At 44.8% G+C, this 18,200-nt stretch overlaps 2 protein-coding genes across 5 annotated transcripts in view; one reads left to right on the top strand and one right to left on the bottom strand.

The window, feature by feature from the left end:
* The window catches only part of LOC140725312 (LIM and senescent cell antigen-like-containing domain protein 1), a 198,490-nt gene that overhangs the window by 132,736 nt on the left and 47,554 nt on the right, over nt 1-18,200 (top strand). The gene's annotated exons all lie outside the window — the stretch shown is intronic.
* gpr17 (G protein-coupled receptor 17) overlaps nt 1-18,200 on the bottom strand; it is a 37,717-nt gene that overhangs the window by 7,467 nt on the left and 12,050 nt on the right. Inside the window, exon 1 of one of the 3 annotated variants that reach the window (XM_073040621.1) lies at nt 724-869. The exons of the other annotated variants lie outside the window; for them this stretch is intronic. The gene's annotated coding sequence lies outside the window, so the exon portion shown is untranslated. Of the gene's footprint in view, nt 1-723; nt 870-18,200 lie in introns of those variants that run through there. 3 annotated transcript variants of the gene reach the window in all.

The raw sequence follows: 18,200 nt of genomic DNA, 5'->3' as shown, positions 1-18,200 counted from the left end.
TATTTTCTGTACATCTCTCTGTTGTATTTATCTTCAATCACCCCGCACTCCCGTGATTTGATCTGGAGCTGAGGTACCTGTTGAACCAAGTCTCTGCGAAGTACTGTAAACTATTCCACTATAACAGTTTGACACGGTCTTGCAGCTGGAGCGGCGTGTACTCTGTGAGACAAGCGCCCGCCGAACAGTCAGAGAGAACGGCCGCAGTCAAAGATAGTTTTGTGGAAAAGCCGCGCGTCTGTAACACTAAAACAATGAGGTGCTCCCTGAGCGCGGGCGCTCAGCACTTACTTTCAATAAGTAATTAAAGCGTAATGTCTAAAATAGTTACAGTAATAACTCATATTGCGAAGGTTCCTGGAAACCATTAAGGAACCTAATGATGTTACAACAAACAGGGGGTTGGTTGTTGAGAGAAAGACGGGTCCAGGTAGATTTTGTTCGGCTTCAGAACGCGAGGAGTTGGATAGGGTTTCTCTCTCTTTCATCCCATCGTAACATTCTTTACTTCCCTCTAGTTATTGCGTTCCCTTCTCATTCACCCTCTCCTGTTTTCCCTCTGTATCTGTCTGCCTCCGCTTAGCATTCCCCCTCTTGTCCTTCGCAGCCTCCTCCTGCCCTCTCCCCTCCAGCTCCTGCCCACCTTCTCCTTTCCTTTGACCCTGATCACCCCTCATGTCCCTTACCGACCCTTTGTTGGCCCTGAGCGGCTCTCCGACGTACCTGCAGCCACTGACATCCTCTGGAACCCAGCGGCAAATGCTCCCACTGCCGGCCGAACCTCCCGCCGCGCTCAGATCGCACCAGAGCAACTCACAGATCCGCGCCGAGTGAGTCCGTGTGATAGAGGGTGTTTCTCTTTTATAACTGCTACACGAGTTGGAGACGTTATTGTCCTTCAGCCAACAGAGGGAGCTCATTGTTTGCTAAATGAAAAGAATTTCATTTTTTTAAACTTTGATAAGAGGATCTTTATGATATTTCTCGTGTGTGGGTCCTTTATAAAGATCTTGGAGCGGGTCAGTGTGTTTGGCGTGCTTTTCTGTGAGGCCGTGTCACCGATTCCTCACAATGAGAGACTTCAATGCCGACACATTAGTTCAGAGACAGCAGTGGAAGTGAGAACGGAGGCATAGCAACCAGGGTAGACCGCTGAAAAATGCACCGTTCTTCTGAGTCGGCATCACAGGAACAGAGGCGTGTTTCGTGCGCCAGTGGCCGGAGATAATATAATCTCCCCGTCTCACCCTCACGCTCCACTGAATAAAGTATGCAAACTCCGTGAGACAAGGCTTCCTTATTTAAATTAGCCTAACTTCAGAGATCACCTCATCTAGAGTCGATGGATTGAAGGGGTAGAAACAGCCCTAAACCTGCACCAGCCCTGCCCAACATGGAACAGGTGGCAGACCTGAACGGCTCCTGTACACTGAGTGCTGTTTGTGATGAACCAGCGCAGAGAAAGCGACGCCCTTCTGAATGAGACAATGGCCAGGTCTAGTTCCTGACTAATAGTCACAACAAGGCTGGATACCAGACCATAAGATTTGTAACACAAAGTTCCTGTGGCCACTAACACACCTCATTTAGAATGTGGGGATTCTAACTAAATAACCAAACCAGGTCAAGTTGAGTTTATTGATTTGCACACGAGTATTCTGAGGTACATGCAGCAGCATCATAGGAACGTAGGTACAGATAACACATGAACATGAATTATGCACAAATCATACAAGAAGGTGAAGAAGTGGCCGGTCCACAACAAGACCGCAGTGCATAATAAACACACCCAGGGACAGGTGCATGGTGGTCCAGCGCAAGGCATGGTCTGTAGTGTTCCATTTGTTGAGGAAGGTTTGGGATTATGCAGATCAGTACCAGAACACAGTGGTTGATGGGAAATAGCTGTCTGTGAGTCCTGAAACATCGACTGTACTCTTTTCCATGGATACAACCTGGCCTGCTGAGTTCCTCCACCATTTTGTGTGTGATTTCCAGCATCTGCACATTTTCGTAGCTGTCCCTGAGCCTGGTGCTCTGGGACTTAAGGCTTCTGCACCTCCTGCCCAATGGTAACAGCATGACGGGGATTCTTGCTGATGGATGTTTTCTTTTTGAGGCTGTGCCTCTGTAGATGGTGTCAATGATGAGGAAGGCTGTGCCTGTGATGGGCTGGGCTGCGTTTCCTACTCTCTGCACTCTCGTGCATTGGAGTTGCTGTGCCAAGCCAGGAAGAAACCATCAAGGAGAAAGTCCAAGGTGTTAACCATCCCTTTCCAATGTAGAGCAGGTCCAGACACTAATTAGCCAGTCGAGCACAGAACAGGTTTGTACAACCCAGCAACACACACAAAATGCTGGAGGAACTCAGCAGGCCAGGCAGCATCAAGAGTAACAGTTGACGTTTCTGGCCGATGTACTACACAGCATCTAGCTCCCTGTTGCTCATGTGGAGCAGATCCTGAACACAACTTGACCCAGCCATTAAATGTCTGGAGCACAAATCAACCCTAAACACATCTAAACCTTTTCAAAAAACGTTTTCGACACAGAACTAGAGTTAAAGTGGCTGAAATCCATAAATGGGCACTGATGTTGTAACCATCTATAACCTGGCACTGATGTTTGTAACCATCTATAACCTGGCACTGATGTTGTAACCATCTATAACCTGGCACTGATGTTTGTAACCATCTATAACCTGGCACTGATGTTTGTAACCATCTATAACCTGGCACTGATGTTTTAACCATCTATAACCTGGCACTGATGTTGTAACCATCTATAACCTGGCACTGATGATTTGATTAGGTTTAATTGGGCATGGAAGCTTTAGTCAGCATTAACCAGGCAATGATGTTTGAATCATCTTTTACTGGGATCTACTGTTTTAATCAACTAAAACCAGGTTACTATTGTAATCAGCTGTAACCACCAGTGATGTTTTAATTATCTTAATCAAGGAATCAAGGATCCTAGAAGGGACTATGAAATGTCCTTGGTGAGTAGGATTAAAAAGAATCCCAAGTCATTTGATACACTCATTAAAACCAAGAGGGTAGAGTGTAGAGGTTAAGACCACTCAAGGACAAGGGAGGGAGTTCATGCCTGGAGTTAGAGGCTGAGTACAGTACTTTGCAAAGGTATGCACTGACGAGGACATGGAGAATCGTGCGATCAGGGAGGGATATGCTGATGTCAAGATCAAGGAGGAGGAGGTGCTGGGGTTTTTGAAAAACGTTGAAGTGGATAAGCCTCCAGGGCCTATTCCAGGTTATTGAGGAGATTGCTGGGGCCTTGATAGAGATCTTCTTTCACCATAGGTGAGGTCCCAGAGTAATAACCAATGCTGTTCTTTTGATTTAGAAGGACAATAAAGGCTAACCAGGAATTTACAGACTGCTAATTCATTTAATACACTTTCCATTTGTTGAGGTAGTTTTGGGATTGCGCAGGTCAGTACCAGACCCAATGGCTGAAGGGAAGCAGCTGACCCTGACCCTGAACCTGGTGCTGTGGGATTTGATCAGCCCATCACTGAACTGTTCCCGCAACCCATGGACTCACTTTCAAAGACCCTTCATTTCATGTTCTCAATATTTATTGCCTATTTATTTATAACCATTTGTTTTTTTCCTTTTTTGTATTTCCACAGTTTGTCTTTTGCACGTTGGTTGTTTGTCTGCCCAGTTGGGTCCAGTCTTTCATTGATTCTATTGATTTAGTAAAAATGCCTGCAAGAAGTTGAATCTCAGGGTTTTACAGTGTATGGTGACATATATGTACCCTGATGATGCACCTAGTTTGAATTGTAGGGAAATTATTGGAGAAGAGTCTTGGGGAGAGGATTTACACATATCTGGGAAAGGTATGGACTTTATTGGAGACAGTCAGTGTGGCTTTGAGCAGGGAGATCATATCTTTAAAAACTTCATTGAGATTTTTGAGGAGGTGATGGAGATGATTGATAAGGGAAGGATGGACTTTACTAAAGTTTTTGACAAGGACCCTTGTGGAAGGCTGAACCAGAAATTATAAGGCGTATCAATACTTGGTAAACTGGATTCAAAACTGGCCTGCCCAGAGGAGACAGAGGGATATTATTTTGACTGCAGGTCTGTAACCAATGTGTTCTGCTGGAATCTCTGTTGCTTGTGACATACACAAGTGATTTGAATGAAAATGTAGGTGAGCTGATTACTAAGTTTGTAGGAAACACAAAAATTGGTGGAGTTGTGGAAAGTGAGGAAGGTCGTCAGAGGATACAGCAGGAGATAGATCAATTTGAAATATGACAGAAGGTGATTAATCTGGAGAAGTTTGAGCCATTGCAATGTAAAATGTAAGTGTATCCAGTGAAAGCAGGACCCTTAGGAACACTGATAATCGGGGGATCTTTGGATACATGTCCATAGTTCCCAAAAAGTGGCAACACAAGTAGATGGGGTGGTAAAGAGGACTTGCTTTATTTTCTTTAATCAGTCAGGACATTGAGAATAGAAGCTGGGAAGTCATATTGCAGCAGCATAAAAACTTTGGTTAGGCTATATTATGCATTCTGGTTGCCCAGAACTGTCTTTAGAGAAGGAGCAGTTCATCAGGATGCTGCCTGGCTTAAAGAACATTTGCTGTAAATACAGGTTAGACACTCTAGGATTGTTTTCTCTGGAATGCTGGAGGCCAACTTCAATGCTGGATAAAAGTTTATAAAATTGAGAGACATGGATAAGGTAGATAGTCAGAGTCTTTTCCACTGGATGGAAATGTCAAATATGGGAGGGGAAAGTTTAAAGGAGATTTGGGAGCAAGTTTGTTACACACAGTGTAATGGGTGCCCGGAATGCACAGCCAGTGGAAATGGTGGATGGAGGTACCACAGTAACATTTAAGCAGGTCTTAGACAGATGAACATGCAAAAATGGAGGGATAAGGACCATCTACAGACAGATGGGATTGGTTTAAAATTCCATCATGGTCAGCACAGATAAAGTGGGCCAAAAGGCCTGTTCCCATTGCTGTACTGTTCTATGCTTTAAAACACTTGTGTTTAAGTCAGCATGAACCAGACACTGATATTTTAATCATTTACGACCATGAACTCCTGCTATAATGACTGGAGTTTTAATCAGCATAAAACAGGCACCAAGTTTTTTTTCAGCTATCCTCATCTGTAGCCATGCCGAAGGAAGCACAATTTCCTGAGTTTATGAACTCTGCTTTCTCGTCAGATTGCCGGCAAATAATAACAAACAATATGTAATTCCTGTGTTGACATTGCAGGGAAGTGTTTTATGTATCCACCTGCTGAATTTCTTTGATACTCTTTCCAACATTATCAGTCCTAGAATCTCAGAAGCTGTGAGTCTGCATTCGAGTTGCAACCCCTCCTTTGCTTCAAAGCCTACCAACTTTACAACACACAAGTTTGTCTTTCCCCTTCCTCAAACACCAACATCCAACTCTGTTGACAACATTAACTTGCTTTACCTATTTTGCCTTCTCAGTCCTTCCTCCAAAATTCAATTCAAGAAACTAAAAAATATCAAAGTAAAGTTCAAAGTAAATGTTATTATCACAGCAGGGATGTGTAACCAAATACTACCTTGAAATTCAATTCCTTGCAGGCAGGCATTGACAGGAAAATAAAGAAATACAATAGAATTTGCAAAAACTATACATAAAGATTGACAAACAACCAATGTGAAAATCAAGACAAATTATAGTCATTGAAAAGTACAGCACAGAAACAGGCCCTTTGGCCCATCTAGGCCATGTCGAGCTATTTAAACTGCCTGCACTGGGACCAAAGCCCACCATACTCCTACCATCCATGTACCTATCCAAACTTCTCTTAAACGTTGAAATCAAGCTTGCAAGGACCACCTGTGTTGGCAGCTTGTTACACACTCTCATGACCCTCTGAGTGAAGAAGTTTCCCCTCATGTTTCCTTAAACTTTTCACCGTTCATCCTATGAGGTTGTAGTCTCACTCAACCTCAGTCAAAAAGCCTGCTTGCATTTACACCATCTTTACCCTTCATAATTTTGCATACTTACTTTCTGTTTGACAGAAAAACCATACAGAACATTGGGTTAAAATCATGTAGAGACTAGGTTACTACCAGCTCTGGAACATTTGTTCTAATATATAGTTCAAGTCTTACCAGGGAATTATAGATATTCAAGTAACTTTAAGAGTTTTAGAATATTTAAGAAACAGACACATTAACTATCCAACTACTGGAATGTCATAACAACCTATCACTCTCCTTCAGTGTGGGGAATCTGTTATCTATACCAGCCCTGAATCAGTGAGCCCCATTTCATAGACACACATCTGGGAAACAATGGACCCTGTTTCATAGGCACAGACCTGGGAATCAATGGATCATAGAAAACCTACAGCACAATACAGGCCCTTCGGCCCACAAAGCTGTGCCGAACATGTTCTTACCTTAGAACTACCTAGGCTTACCCATAGCCCTCTATTTTTCTAAGCTCCATGTATCCATCCAGGAGTCTCTTAAAAGACCCTATCGTTTCCACCTCCACCACTGTCACCGGCAGCCCATTCCATGCACTCACCACTCACTGCGTAAAAAACTTACCCCTGACATCTGCTCTGTACCTACTTCCAAGCACCTTAAAACTGTGCCCTCTCGTGCTAGCCATTTCAGCCCTGGGAAAAAGCCTCTGACTATCCACATGATCAATGCCTCTCATTACTTTGTACATCTCTATCAGGTCACCTCTCATCCTCTGTCACTCCAAGGAGAAAAGGCTGAGTTCACTCAACCTATGCTCATAAGGCATGCTCCCCAATCCAGGCAACATCCTTGTAAATCTCCTCTGCACCCTTTCTATAGTTTCCACATCCTTCCTGTAGTGAGGCGACCAGAACTGAGCAGAGTACTCCAAGTGGTGTCTGACCAGGGTCCTATACAGCTGCCACATTACCTCTCAGCTCTTAAACTCAATCCCATGGTTGATGAAGGCCAATGCACCGTATGCCTTCTTAGCCACAGAGTCAACCCGTGCAGCTGTTTTGAGTGTCCTATGGACTCAGACCCCAAGATTCCTCTGATCCTCCACACTGCCAAGAGTCTTACCACTAATGCTGTATTCTGCCATCATATTTGACCTACCAAAACGAACCACCTCACACTTACCTGGGTTGAACTCCACCTGCCACTTCTCAGCCCAGTTTTGCATCCTATCAATGTCCCACTATAACCTCTGACAGCCCTCCACACTATCCACAACACACCCAACCTTTGTGTCATCAGCAAATTTACTAACCCATCCCTCCATGTCCTCATCTAGGTCATTTATAAAAATCATGAAGAGGAGGGGTCCCAGAACAGGTCCCTGAGGCACACCACTGGTCACTGACCTCCATGCAGAATATGACTCGTCTACAACCACTCCTCGTCTTCTGTGGGCAAGCCAGTTCTGGATCCACAAAGCAATGTTGCCTTGGATCACATGCCTCCTTACTTTCTCAATAAGCCTTGCATGGGGTACCTTATCAGATGCCTTGCTGAAATCCATATACACTACATCTACTGCTCCAAATTCATCAACATGTTTAGTCACATCCTCAAAAACTTCAATCAGGTTCATAAGGCATGACCTGCTTTGATAAAGCCATACTGACTATTCCTAATCATGTTATGCCTCTTCAAATGTTCATAAATCCTGCCTCTCAGGATCTTCTCCATCAACTTACCAACCACTGAGGTAAGACTCACAGGTCTATAATTTCCTGGGTTATCTCTACTCCATTTCTTGAATAAAGGAACAATATCTGCAACCCTCCAATCCTCTGGAACCTCTCCCATCCCCATTGATGATGCAAAGATCATTGCCAGAGGCTCAGCAATCTCCTCCCTCACCTCCCACAGTAGCCTGGGGAACATCCCATCCGGTCCCGGTGACTTATGACTTGATGCTTTCCAAAAGCTCCAGCACATCCTCTTCCTTAACATCTACATGCTCAAGCTTTTCAGTCTGCTGTAAGTCATCCCTACAATCACCAAGATCCTATTCCATAGTGAATACTGAAGTAAAGTATTCATTAAGTACATCTGCCATCTCCTCCGGTTCCACACACACTTTTCCATTGTCACACTTGATTGGTCCTATTCTCTCACGTCTTATCCTCTTGCTCTTCACATACTTGTAGAATGCCTTGGGGTTTTCCTTAATCCTGTCGGCCAAGGCCTTCTCGTGGCCCCTTCTGGCTCTCCTAATTTCATTCTTAAGCCCCTTCCTGCTAGCCTTATAAACTTCTAGATCTCTATTATTACCTAGTTTTTTGAACCTTTCATAAGCTCTTCTTTTCTTCTTCACTAGATTTACAACAGCCTTTGTACACCACAGTTCCTGTACCTTACCATTCTTTCCCTGTCTCATTGGATCCCATTTTATTGACACATATCTAGGAATCAATGGTTCCCATTTCATAGACACAGACCTGGGAATGAATGGACCCCAATTCATAGACACAGACCTGGGAATGAATGGACCCCAGCTCATAGACACAGACCTGGGAAACAGTGGACCCCAGTTCACAGGCACAGACCTGAAACTCTGCCCAGATTGCTTCCTGAAAACTGCACTGAAACTGTGTTGCGCTGACCCTGCAGATGGAGCAACCATAACATTTCCCGGTCCTATCCCATGGAAATTCCCCTCAATTGCATACCAGACTGAGCCTTTCAACAAGCTAGGAACTGCTGCAGATGTCTTTTCTTAAGAGTCAGTAGGATGAGTTGAAATGTAACATGGGGGCAAAATCAAAAAGAGTGATAAATGCAGAACTGAAGGTGTATACAGAATAATGTAGGGAATCTGGTAGAACATTTCAAGATTGTCATGTGCGACATTATGGGCATCACTGAGTTGTGGTTGAAAGATCATAGTTGGTAGCTTAATATAGCTTAATATTCAGGCTTAATTTTCAAGGTATTGAAAAGACAGACAGGTAAGCAGAGGGGGTGGGTAGGCTCTGTTGATAAAAAAAATAAAATCAGATCTTTAGAAAGAGGCGACATAGGCTTGGAAGCAGTAGATTCCTTGTGAGTAGATTGAAGAGACTATAAGGGTAAAAAGACCCTGATGGGAGTATATACAGGCCTCCAAATAGTACCAGATGTGGGATGCATATTAGAATGGGAGATGGAAAAGGCATGTAAAAAGGGCAATGCTACAATAATGATAGGGGATGTTAATATGCAGGTAGATTTGAGAATCAGGTTGGTGCTGAATCCCAAGAGTGGGAATCTGTAGATTGCCTGCGAGATGGCTTTATAGAGCAGCTTCTGGTTAAGTCCACTAGGGGGAAGGCAATTCTGGATTGTGTGTTATGTAATGAACAAGATTTGATTATGGAGCTTAAGGTAAAGGAACCCTTAGGAGGTAGCAATAATATAAACACAAGAACCTTTGCAGATGCTGGAAATCCAAAGCAACACACACAAAATGCTGGAGGAAGTCAATAGGCCAGGTAGCATCCATGGAAATAAACAGTAAGTTGTTGCTGGGATAATGTGCTATGATTTGTAACTTCAAAGCATTACAATACACAGAGGTGGATAGGTCCTGTTTTATATGAAGCAACTTATGTACAGGTGTTGTTCCTTTGTGATAGAGAGCACTTTGAAGTCTTACCAAGCACTAAACATTGAGAAGTCCCATTAGCAGGTTCTCCAATAAGGTGTAGGCCTTGGATATCTTTTCCAACTATCTTATGTCAAATGTGGAGCAGTGTGCAGAGATTTATTCTATCAGAGAATAAATCTCAGACATCACTTTACCTTGGCCAATGTACAGTATAAAGGATGAGACTCACTGTGATTCCAAGGAGAAGAAGTCCTGATCCTGTTGAAAGTAGATGAAAGGTCCAAGATCTTCTCCAAATGACAACTTATTTACACACTAGTTATTGTTTCCAAAGTGTTCATCCGATACTAATTGAGACTGTCCTGCACAGAGGAGGCTCTGGACACACATTCAGACCGTGCAGTATGGAGCAGTTCCTTAACCCCATTGTTCCTGACACAAGACACAGAACAGTTTGAACAGGGAGAAGAGGGGATCACTTGGCCCCGCCATTCAGTAAGATCACACTGATCTGGCCCCAGTCTCAGCTCCTCTTCGATGCTAGTTCCCAATATCCTCAATTCCTCGATCTTTTGTATACTTGTCTCCACCACTTTAAATATCTGTAAAGATCCAGCCCCCATCACTCTCTCAGGCAACATAGCATGCCCAATTTCATACATTCACCACCCTTCTGCCAAAAGAAATTCCCACATAGCTCAGTTTTAAATGACCACATCTTCTCTTGAAACCATGTCTTCTCATTCGAGACTCACCCAGCTGTGCAAACATCTCAGCACATGCCCTCTACTAGAAACTATTTGATCTCATAAATAGAGACCTCTACCTGAATTATTTCTGTACAATATGGTGATGACCTTTAATACTAATTAAATCTTTCATAATGCTTGACACAGCAGCGTAGTGGTTAGTGTACTGGCATTACAGCCACCCAGCTTCATTTTGCCATCTGTTAGGAGTTAGTAGTTTCTCTCAGTGACCACCTGGCTTTCCTCTAGGTGCTCTGCCTTCCAAAAACGAACAGTTAAGACTAGTGAGTGTGGGCATGCTATGTTGGCACTGGAAACACGGTGACACTTGCCCAGCACAATCCTCACTGATTTGATTTGACGCAGACAACACACTTCATTGTATGTTGTGAAGTTCTGATGTACATGTGACAAAAAAAGTTAATTTTACAATAATGGTCAAGCCCTATGTTCTACTATACTGATTCACTCTACTCCCTGGGTTTGTTCATAAAGTTCTGTCCTTCACAATAATTGGGTCAATGTTAAATGCTTTTGAACACTGAATGCGTAACACAGAGTATTTCTTAGCACTTCTAGCTGCTACTTCCTTAGTGTCTATTGACCAGCCTTGTGAATAATGAAGACCCTTCTCCCATTCCCCACAACTCTGCATCTGTCAATCTGCAGACTGTACTCAAAAGTTGCTTTCATTCAGCTTGTGGCCAAAGAAAGTGGAAGAAATTCTGAGGGTCAAAGGTATATGAATGTAAGTGCATCATTAATGGAACAGCTGGCTCTGTTCGTGATCCCCTGAACATGTCTTCCAGCTGACCCTCAGAGGCCCTTCCAGTGTGCAGTTAACAGGCTGAACTGAAGTATTATTTTGTTCTTAACCCCTGAACTGAAATAATTTTGGGCAAATATTTTCTGGAAGAAAGCAATTTGATGAAGAAAGAAGCTCTGCTTGCACAAAAAGAAATCTGTGCCTCGGAACATTTGACAAGGAGGAGTGATTAGGGTGCTGCAGTGGCAGAGTGGGTAGAGACACTGCCTCTCCACACCAGAGGCCCAGGTTCGATAGTGACCTCTGCTGTCACCTATGTGGATGTTTCCACATTCTCCCTGTGACCCGATGGTTTCCCTGGATCGTGCAGTTCCCTCCCACATCCCAAAGACATGTGGTTGGTAGGTTAATTGGCTTGCCCCTAGTGTGTAGGTGAGTGGTGGAATCCCAGGGGAGCTGATAGGACTGTGAAGACAATATAATGCCATCAATGTAAATGGTCGGCATCTACATGACGGGCTGAAGGGCTGTTTAACTCTCTTGACACATTTGTCATGGAATAGGGGAAGTGAAAAGAAGCAATGAAAGTGAGTCTTCAGGAGAGCTGGGGTCTGTGCCGTTGGTTACCAGTGGGGTCACTGATAATCAGCAGAGCAGTTGGTTAGAAAGGTGTCGTCCAACCAGCAGAGTCACGGCAGCTTCTGTGGGAGAGTGCAGTTAGGTGGTCCCATGATCAAAAGATTATCAGACTGGAATAATGCTCGAAATAATCAGATGGGGTAACAAAACAACGGTAGCATTTCAGTCAATGAACCTTAGGTGGGTTCATTGAGAGGGGTATATAAAAATGGATCATCTTGAAGCTGATATTATACTGACTCAATAAGAGAAGATACAAACACGAGGACAATAGACAGTAGGTGCAGGAGTAGGCCATTCGGCCCTTCTAGCCACCACCGCCATTCACTGTGATCATGGCTGATCATACACAATCAGTACCCTGTTCCTGCCCTCTCCCCATATCCCTTGACCCCACTATCTATAAGAGCTCTATCTAACTCTCTCTTGAATGCATCCAGAGACTTGGCCTCCACAGCCTTCTGGGGCAGAACATTCCACATATCCACTACTCTCTGGGTGAAAAAGTTTTTCCGCATCTCTGTTCTAAATGGCCTACCCCTTATTCTTAAACTGTGGCCTCTAGTTCTGGACTCACCCATCAGCGGGAACATGCTTCCTGCCTCCAGTGTGTCCAATCCCTTAATAATCTTATATGTTTCAATCAGATCCCCTCTCATCCTTCTAAATTCCAGTGTATACAAGCCCAGTCACTCCAATCTTTCAACACATGACAGTCCCGCCATTCTGGGAATTAACTTTGTGAACCTACGCTGCACTCCCTCAATAGCAAGAAAGTCCTTCCTCAAAATTGGAGACCAAAACTGCACACAATACTCCAGGTGGAGTCTCACCAGGGCCCTGTACAGCTGCAGAAGGACCTCTTTACTCCTATACTCAATTCCTCTTGTTATAAAAGCCAGCATGCCATTAGCTTTCTTCACTGCCTGCTGTACCTGCATGCTTGCTTTCATTGACTGATGTACAAGAACACCTAGATCTCGTTGTACTTCCCCTTTTCCTAACTTGACTCCATTTAGATAGTAATCTGCCTTCCTGTTCTTGCCACCAAAGTGGATAACCTCACATTTATCCACATTAAACTGCATCTGCCATACATTTGCCCACTCAACCAACCTGTCCAAGTCACCCTGCATTCTCATAACATCCTCCTGACATTCCACACTGCCACCCAGTTTTGTGTCATCAGCAAATTTGCTAATGTTACTTTTAATCCCTTCATCTAAATCATTAATGTATATTGTAAATAGCTGTGGTCCCAGCACCGAATCTTGCGGTACCCCACTGGTCACAGCCTGCCATTCCGAAAGGGACCCGTTAATCACTACTCTTTGTTTCCTGTCAGCCAGCCAATTTTCAATCCATGTCAGTACTCTGCCCCCAATACCATGTGCCCTAATTTTGCCCACTAATCTCCTATGTGGGACTTTATCAAAAGCTTTCAGGAAGTCCAGGTACACTACATCCACTGGCTCTCCCTTGTCCATTTTCATAGTTACTTGTCCATTTTACATAGTTTCATAGAGGAAATCTGCAGATGCTGGAAATTCAACCAACACACACAAAATGCTGGTGGAACACAGCAGGCCAGGCAGCATCTATAAGCATCTCTTACTATCTTTCCTTTCAGTTAGTCCTGACGAAGGGTCTCAGCCCGAAATGTCGACAGTGCTTCTCCTTATAGATGCTGCCTGGCCTGCTGTGTTCCACCAGCATTTTGTGTGTGTTACAATCTTGGTTCATTAAGAGGGAGGTAATGAATGTTCAGTGAGAGGGGGATATCAGACCATGTAATATTTGGGGGGTGGGGAGGATGGGGTCAAATTTTTTCACAAAGAGGAGATATTAGATGTCCAGTGACTGAAAGATATCAAGACTATTTCAGACAGAGAGAGATACGTATTCAACTTTTTAAAGGAGTCAAAAGTATGAGTTTTATTAGGTGTGAAGGAGGTTTCAGATTGGTTCAGTGAGGGTGCCATTAGACGGGTCACAGACTGAGTCATATCACTTGTTATATGAGATGGAGGTACTGGTCCCTAAGGGGGAGACATCTGAACATTTCCATGAGAGGTTCAGTGAGGGAGATGGTGCAAAGAGAGCAGAGACTTGTTCAATGAGAGGGGAATCAGACATTCAGTGAGATTGAGGTGTTACATATGTTCAGGGATGGAGATATAAACCAGTTTAATGATCAGATCACAAGCACACAAGAAGACAGGAAAAGGAGTAGTCTACTCAGCTCCTCAAACCTACCTCACCACTCACTATGCTCAATCCTACCTCACCACTCACTATGCTCAAACCTACCTCACCACTCACTATGCTCAATCCTACCTCACCACTCACTATGCTCAAACCTACCTCACCACTCACTATGCTCAAACCTACCTCACCACTCACTATGCTCAAACCTGCCTCACCACTCACTATGCTCAATCCTACCTCACCACTCACAATGCTCAAACCTACCTCACCACTCACTATGCTCAAACCTACCTCACCAATCACTATGCTCAAACCTACCTCACCACTCACTATGCTCAAACCTACCTCACCACTCACTATGCTCAAACCTACCTCACCACTCACTATGCTCAAACCTACCTCACCACTCACTATGCTCAATCCTACCTCACCACTCACTATGCTCAATCCTACCTCACCACTCACTATGCTCAAACCTACCTCACCACTCACTATGCTCAATCCTACCTCACCACTCACTATGCTCAAACCTACCTCACCACTCACTATGCTCAAACCTACCTCACCATTCACTATGCTCAAACCTACCTCACCACTCACTATGCTCAATCCTACCTCACCACTCACTATGCTCAATCCTACCTCACCACTCACTATGCTCAAACCTACCTCACCATTCACTATGCTCAAACCTACCTCACCACTCACTATGCTCAAACCTACCTCACCAGTCACTATGCTCAAACCTACCTCACCACTCACTATGCTCAAACCTACCTCACCACTCACTATGCTCAATCCTACCTCACCACTCACTATGCTCAAACCTACCTCACCTCTCACTATGCTCAAACCTACCTCACCACTCACTATGCTCAAACCTACCTCACTACTCACTATGCTCAAACCTACCTCACCACTCACTATGCTCAATCCTACCTCACCGCTCACTATGCTCAAACCTACCTCACCAGTCACTATGCTCAAACCTACCTCACCAGTCACTATGCTCAAACCTACCTCACCACTCACTATGCTCAAACCTGCCTCACCACTCACTATGCTCAAACCTACCTCACCACTCACTATGCTCAAACCTACCTCACCACTCACTATGCTCAAACCTACCTCACCACTCACTATGCTCAAACCTACCTCACCACTCACTATGCTCAAACCTGCCTCACCACTCACTATGCTCAAACCTACCTCACCTCTCACTATGCTCAAACCTACCTCACCACTCACTATGCTCAAACCTACCTCACCACTCACTATGCTCAAACCTGCCTCACCACTCACTATGCTCAAACCTACCTCACCACTCACTATGCTCAAACCTACCTCACCACTCACTATGCTCAAACCTACCTCACCACTCACTATGCTCAAACCTACCTCACCACTCACTATGCTCAATCCTACCTCACCACTCACTATGCTCAATCCTACCTCACCACTCACTATGCTCAAACCTGCCTCACCACTCACTATGCTCAAACCTACCTCACCACTCACTATGCTCAAACCTACCTCACCACTCACTATGCTCAAACCTACCTCACCACTCACTATGCTCAAACCTACCTCACCACTCACTATGCTCAAACCTGCCTCACCACTCACTATGCTCAAACCTACCTCACCTCTCACTATGCTCAAACCTACCTCACCACTCACTATGCTCAATCCTACCTCACCACTCACTATGCTCAAACCTACCTCACCACTCACTATGCTCAAACCTGCCTCACCACTCACTATGCTCAAACCTACCTCACCTCTCACTATGCTCAAACCTACCTCACCACTCACTATGCTCAAACCTGCCTCACCACTCACTATGCTCAAACCTACCTCACCTCTCACTATGCTCAAACCTACCTAACCACTCACTATGCTCAATCCTACCTCACCACTCACTATGCTCAAACCTACCTCACCACTCACTATGCTCAAACCTACCTCACCACTCACTATGCTCAAACCTACCTCACCACTCACTATGCTCAAACCTACCTCACCACTCACTATGCTCAAACCTACCTCACCACTCACTATGCTCAAACCTACCTCACCATTCACTATGCTCAAACCTACCTCACCACTCACTATGCTCAATCCTACCTCACCACTCACTATGCTCAATCCTACCTCACCACTCACTATGCTCAATCCTACCTCACCACTCACTATGCTCAAACCTACCTCACCACTCACTATGCTCAAACCTACCTCACCACTCACTATGCTCAAACCTACCTCACCACTCACTATGCTCAAACCTACCTCACCACTCACTATGCTCAAACCTACCTCACCACTCACTATGCTCAAACCTACCTCACCACTCACTATGCTCAATCCTACCTCACCACTCACTATGCTCAAACCTACCTCACCAGTCACTATGCTCAAACCTACCTCACCACTCACTATCCTCAAACCTACCTCACCACTCACTATGCTCAAACCTACCTCACCACTCACTATGCTCAAACCTACCTCACCATTCACTATGCTCAAACCTACCTCACCATTCACTATGCTCAAACCTACCTCACCACTCACTATGCTCAAACCTACCTCACCACTCACTATGCTCAAACCTACCTCACCACTCACTATGCTCAAACCTACCTCACCACTCACTATGCTCAAACCTACCTCACCACTCACTATCCTCAAACCTACCTCACCACTCACTATGCTCAAACCTACCTCACCACTCACTATGCTCAAACCTACCTCACCACTCACTATGCTCAAACCTACCTCACCACTCACTATGCTCAAACCTGCCTCACCACTCACTATGCTCAATCCTACCTCACCACTCACTATGCTCAATCCTACCTCACCACTCACTATGCTCAATCCTACCTCACCACTCACTATCCTCAAACCTGCCTCACCAGTCACTATCCTCAATCCTACCTCACCACTCACTATGCTCAAACCTACCTCACCACTCACTATCCTCAAACCTACCTCACCACTCACTATCCTCAAACCTACCTCACCACTCACTATGCTCAAACCTACCTCACCACTCACTATGCTCAAACCTACCTCACCACTCACTATGCTCAAACCTACCTCACCACTCACTATCCTCAAACCTACCTCACCACTCACTATCCTCAAACCTACCTCACCACTCACTATGCTCAATCCTACCTCACCACTCACTATGCTCAAACCTACCTCACCACTCACTATGCTCAAACCTACCTCACCACTCACTATCCTCAAACCTACCTCACCACTCACTATCCTCAAACCTACCTCACCACTCACTATGCTCAAACCTACCTCACCACTCACTATGCTCAAACCTACCTCACCACTCACTATGCTCAAACCTACCTCACCACTCACTATGCTCAAACCTACCTCACCAGTCACTATGCTCAAACCTACCTCACCACTCACTATGCTCAATCCTACCTCACCACTCACTATGCTCAAACCTACCTCACCACTCACTATGCTCAAACCTACCTCACCACTCACTATGCTCAATCCTGCCTCACCAGTCACTATGCTCAAACCTACCTCACCACTCACTATGCTCAATCCTACCTCACCACTCACTATGCTCAAACCTACCTCACCACTCACTATGCTCAATCCTACCTCACCACTCACTATGCTCAATCCTACCTCACCACTCACTATGCTCAATCCTACCTCACCACTCACTATGCTCAAACCTACCTCACCACTCACTATGCTCAATCCTACCTCACCACTCACTATGCTCAATCCTGCCTCACCAGTCACTATGCTCAAACCTACCTCACCACTCACTATGCTCAATCCTACCTCACCACTCACTATGCTCAAACCTACCTCACCACTCACTATGCTCAATCCTACCTCACCACTCACTATGCTCAATCCTACCTCACCACTCACTATGCTCAATCCTACCTCACCACTCACTATGCTCAATCCTACCTCACTAGTCACTATGCTCAAACCTACCTCACCACTCACTATGCTCAATCCTACCTCACCACTCACTATGCTCAATCCTACCTCACCACTCACTATCCTCAAACCTGCCTCACCAGTCACTATCCTCAATCCTACCTCACCACTCACTATGCTCAATCCTACCTCACCGCTCACTATGCTCAATCCTGCCTCACCACTCACTATGCTCAATCCTACCTCACCACTCACTATGCTCAATCCTACCTCACCAC

Source organism: Hemitrygon akajei, chromosome 3, assembly GCF_048418815.1.
Source record: "Hemitrygon akajei chromosome 3, sHemAka1.3, whole genome shotgun sequence".
Lineage (NCBI taxonomy): Eukaryota > Metazoa > Chordata > Chondrichthyes > Myliobatiformes > Dasyatidae > Hemitrygon > Hemitrygon akajei.
Note: the sequence above shows the minus strand (reverse complement) of the source record. Positions and strands in the feature narration are given on the sequence as shown.